We start from the raw sequence: 5,000 nt of genomic DNA, 5'->3' as shown, positions 1-5,000 counted from the left end.
GTGAGAAAAAGTGGTTTTTTGCTATAACTCCCCCCGTTTTTGAGCTGGGACCCCCTAACCCCAAAAAGGTGTTGCGGAATTTGATTGCGCATCTGGTGGTTCCATTGGTTTCCTTGTAGCACGCCCAGGGAAGGCCCTGCATAAGTGGAAAAAAGTGGTTTTTTTTTTGGCCATAACTCCCCCCCGGTTTTGAGCTGGGACCCCCCCACCCCCGAAAAAGTGTTGCGGAATTCGATTGCGCATCTGATGATACCATTGGTTTCCTTGTAGCACGCCCAGGGAAGGCCCTGCATATGTGAAAAAAAAGTGGTTTTTTTGGCGATAACTCCCCCCGGTTTTGAGGTGAGACAACCTAACCCCCAGAAGTTGTTGCGAAATTGGATTACGCATCCTGTGATACCACTGGTTAGTCTGTAGCACGCCCAGGGAAGGGCCCTGCATATGTGAGAGAAAAACAGGTTTTTTGAGGATATCTCCCCCCGGTTTTGAGGTGAGACAACCTAACCCCCAGAGAAGTTGTTGCGGAATTGGATTACGCATCCTATGATACCATTGGTTAGTCTCTAGCACGCCCAGGGAAGGCCTGCATATGTGAGAAAAAAAGTGGTTTTTTGGCCATAACTCCCCCCGGTTTTACACTGCACCCCCCTAACCCCCGAAAAGGTGTTGCGGAATTCGATTGCGCATCGAATGATACCATTGGTTTCCTTGTAGCACCTCAGGGGAAGGCTCTGCATATGTGAAAAAAAGTGGTTTTTTGGCGATAACTCCCCCCGGTTTTAAGCTGGGACCCCCTAACCCCAAAAAGGTGTTGCGGAATTCGATTGCGCATCGAATGATACCATTGGTTTCCTTGTAGCACCTCAGGGGAAGGCTCTGCATATGTGAAAAAAAGTGGTTTTTTGGCCATAACTCCCCCCGGTTTTGAGTATGGCCCCCCTAACCCCAAAAAGGTGTTGCAGAATCCATTTCTGAATCAAACGGTACCATTGGTTAGTCTGTAGCACGTCAGGGGAAGGCTCTGCATATTACAGAAAAAGTGTGGTGATTTTTTCTAAGACTGGCAGCTGGGTAGGCCTGAAAGGTGTATTAAATATACTATAGGGGAAGGTTCCAACAGAGTTCGCCCCGAGTCGGTTCGCCCAATCTCTCTAGCAAGCTAGTAGGCCTTAACGAACGCTTCTGGTCGACCTTGGGCACTTTGGATGTGGGTTCAGCCAAAGTTCCGGCGGACAGGACGGTCGGTGAGATCCGGGGGGAACGTACAGGCTAGTTCCCATGTCCCGCTCGTCATCTCAGTCGTTCGGATGCTGCTTTCTGTGGTGGAAGGGACCCCTACCAACGACTGGGAGATTCGACTGGGACTGCACTCGGACGTTTGGTCGCGTATCTCTGTCGCCTTTGACTGGACCCAGACCAAACTCGGGGGGGGTTGGGGGGGTCGACCTCCGGTCGTTTCGCCCCCGACCTCCAGCCTGCACCCAATTCGACAAGGAAGTTGCTCGCACCGCCCTGAGGACCACGGTGGGTGCAATGGGCGAGATGGGTCGTTTCGCCCCCAACCCCCGATTTCTGCCGGAATCGATGCAGGACGTCTCCTAGAGCGTAGCTGACACGATGTGCATGTCGGGGCAGGAAGGCGTACGGTTCTTTTGACTTCCTGAAGGCAAAATGATGAACCAAGAACTGTGTCAGGCGAGACCCGACGACAGGCGAGGGGAAGGTCCGATGTCACGCTAGTGAGTTGTCGAGACATCCAGGAGCCCTAATCTGGTCTTGCATCATGGAATGTGGCAGGCTTGCTTGCCGCAGAAGGCTCGTCGGAGATTGTGCATGCTGGAAAAAGGTGTATTGCTACATCCTCGGTGACATTTCACCACATGCGGTGGCTGATTGGCCGGCCCGCTTCCTTGCTGACAGGGATGTTATGGGCCTGCCTTTCTGCCGGCAGAGGCATAACGAGAAGAGGTGTCGTAGAAAAGCCCATATGTGCGTCCGATTGAGTTCGGTCGGCAAATGGATCGAGATGGGCGCATCCGTCCCAACCGAGTGGTGGTGGAAAACTTGACCACCTACCTAGCACTTTGTGGGATGTGACTGATTGATTTTGTTGCATCCCCAAAAGGCAGGTTAGACGCCAAGTCCACCATGAGGAAAGGAAGGTTGCAAGTCCCAAAGAGCGAGATGTACACGTCTCAAGGTAAAGAAAGTTCCCTGGTTGATCCTGCCAGTAGTCATATGCTTGTCTAAAAGATTAAGCCATGCATGTGCAAGTACGAGCACTCATGCTCGTTGACGAGTAGTACTGTGAAACTGCGAATGGCTCATTAAATCAGTGATCGTTTATTTGATGGATGGTGTTACTGCCGGATGGATAACCGTAGTAATTCTAGAGCTAATACATGCGACTGGAGTCCCGACTGTGAGCTCACGTTCTCAGAAAGGATGTATTTATTAGATTCAAAACCGGACCGGCCAGCCCCTGCGCCTCTGGCCCTTTTACCGGGGTCCAGCTGGACGGGTGGTAGGCCGTGATTCCAAGGTGATTCACGATAACTGAACGAATCGACGTCTTTAACGGACGGTCGATGCTTCATTCAAATCTCTGCCCTATCAACTGTCGACGGTAAGGTAGTGGCTTACCGTGGTGACGACGGGTAACGGAGGATCAGGGTTCGATTCCGGAGAGGGAGCCTGAGAAACGGCTACCACATCCAAGGAAGGCAGCAGGCGCGCAAATTACCCAATCCCGACTCGGGGAGGTAGTGACGAGAAATGACGGTGCGGGGCCTCCTAGTGGGGTCCCGGGATCGGAATGGGTCCGACTTAAAGCCTCGGGCGAGGATCGATTGGAGGACAAGTCTGGTGCCAGCACCCGCGGTAATTCCAGCTCCAATAGCGTATATTAAAGTTGTGCAGTTTAAAAAGCTCGTAGTCGGATTTCGGGCGGGTTCCCGTGTCGTGCCTCTTAAGTTACGAGGGGCTACGTGTGGGTGGCTCGCCCTCCCCCGCGGAGGCCGGTCTTCCGTGCCCTTGACTGGTGTGCGCCGGACTCGGCGGGCGTGACTTTGAAAAAATCGGAGTGTTCAAAGCGGGCGTGAATCTCGAGTGAACGCGTAAGCATGGAATGACGGAACAGGACTCGGGTCCCCGTTTTTGTCGGTGCAACGGACCGGAGTGATGGTGGACGGAGACGGTCGGGGGCACCCGTATTTCGTCGTCAGAGGTGAAATTCTTGGATCGGCGAAGGACGACCCGGCTGCGAAAGCGTCTGCCAAGCACGCTCTCCTCGATCAAGAACGAAAAAGTCGGAGGATCGAAGACGATCAGATACCGTCCTAGTTCCGACCGTCAACGTTGCCGACCGGGGATCGGGGGGGCTTTTGAAAGAAAACCCCCTCGGCACCCTTCCTGGGAAACCGAGAGTGTCTGGGTTCCGGGGGAAGTACGGTCGCAAGGTCGAAACTTAAAGGAATTGACGGAAGGGCACCACCAGGAGTGGAGCCTGCGGCTTAATTTGACTCAACACGGGGCAACTCACCGGGTCCGGACATGGCTAGGATTGACAGATCGAGAGCTCTTTCTCGATGCTATGGGTGGTGGTGCATGGCCGTTCTTAGTTGGTGGAGCGATCTGTCTGGTTAATTCCGTGAACGAACGAGACCTCGCCCTGCTAGTTGGGGCCCCCGAAGCTCGTTTGCTTCTGGGGATCCTCTTAGAGGGACCGCCGGTCCGAAGCAAAGCCGGAGGCGGGGAGAGGCGATAACAGGTCTGTGATGCCCTTAGATGTTCCGGGCCGCACGCGCGCTACACTGACGACGGCAGAGAGTCTCGCTCGTTCCGGGCCGAGGGGTCCGGGCAACCTGCCAGGCGTCGTCGTGCTGGGGACAGACGGTTGCAATTGTCCGTCTCGAACGAGGAATTCCTAGTAGGCGCCGGTCACCAGCCGGCGTCGATTACGTCCCTGCCCTTTGTACACACCGCCCGTCGCTACTACCGATGAACGGTTTAGCGAGGCCTCCCGACCTGCCACTGCCTAACTCCGTTCAAGCCGCAGCGATGCGGTCTTTGGAGCTTGGCCGAGGGGGAAAGTTGGTCGAACTTGATCGTTTAGAGGAAGTAAAAGTCGTAACAAGGTTTCCGTAGGTGAACCTGCGGAAGGATCATTAACGTTGAATCGATCGTGGAGTTCGTCTCCCGTGTGAACTGTACTTGAATCATCTTCTTGCGATACGTTTGGGGGGGTCGACCTAGCGGTCGTCAAATGCTGTGTGCGTTAGCAGTCAGCCCCCCCCACGTTCGCATGTCTTTGTTTTCTATCCAGTTTGTCAATAGTGAGAATGATATTGAAAGATACGAAAAAAAATGTGAGAAAACAACTCAGAACGGTGGATCTCTTGGCTCACGCATCGATGAAGAACGCAGCCAACTGCGATAAGTAGTGTGAATTGCAGAAGACAGTGAATCATCGAATCTTTGAACGCAAATGGCGCTCTCGGGCCCTGGTCCCGGAGCATGTCTGTCTGAGGGTCGAATACACTATGTGTGTCTTTCTTCTTTTGCGAGGAAAGACGGTGTTGAGGTGTCACGGCCAATCCTCCTTCTCTTCATAAGAAAGGAAAGAGGCCGTGTCCCTTGAAATGTAGAATGCCGGTGGACGACCGCGACTCGTTCATATCGCCCACCGACAGAAAGAGAGGAACAAACACTCACGTACGACCTCAGATCAGGCAAGACTACCCGCTGAATTTAAGCATATTAATAAGCGGAGGAAAAGAAACTAACAAGGATTCCCTCAGTAACGGCGAGTGAAGCGGGAAATGGCTCAAATTGAAAATCGCCCACCTCCCGACAAGAGGGGTGGTGCGAGTTGTAATTGAGAGAAGCGCCGTCCGGGCCCCGTGCGGGTTCGCGCCCAAGTCGCCTGGAAGGGCGCGTCGTGGAGGGTGAGAACCCCGTCTCTAGGCGCGACCCGGGGCCGGCGAGGCGTTTTCCAAGAG

General features: G+C 53.9%; 2 non-coding genes across 2 annotated transcripts in view; both read left to right on the top strand.

Annotated features, from left to right (window-relative positions):
• Positions 1 to 4,377: 4,377 nt before the first annotated feature.
• Positions 4,378 to 4,533, top strand: LOC138009155 (5.8S ribosomal RNA). The gene has a single exon (XR_011124363.1). It is a non-coding gene; the product is annotated as a 5.8S ribosomal RNA (ribosomal RNA).
• A 183-nt stretch (positions 4,534 to 4,716) lies between these two features.
• The window catches only part of LOC138009137 (large subunit ribosomal RNA), a 3,752-nt gene continuing 3,468 nt past the window's right edge, over positions 4,717 to 5,000 (top strand). The window contains exon 1 of the ribosomal RNA XR_011124344.1: positions 4,717 to 5,000. This exon is cut by the window's right edge and continues 3,468 nt beyond it. This is a non-coding gene — a ribosomal RNA (large subunit ribosomal RNA).

Source organism: Montipora foliosa, chromosome 6, assembly GCF_036669935.1.
Source record: "Montipora foliosa isolate CH-2021 chromosome 6, ASM3666993v2, whole genome shotgun sequence".
Taxonomy (NCBI): domain Eukaryota; kingdom Metazoa; phylum Cnidaria; class Anthozoa; order Scleractinia; family Acroporidae; genus Montipora; species Montipora foliosa.
The sequence above is the reverse complement of the archived record's forward strand: the minus strand, read 5'-3'. Positions and strand labels throughout refer to the sequence as shown.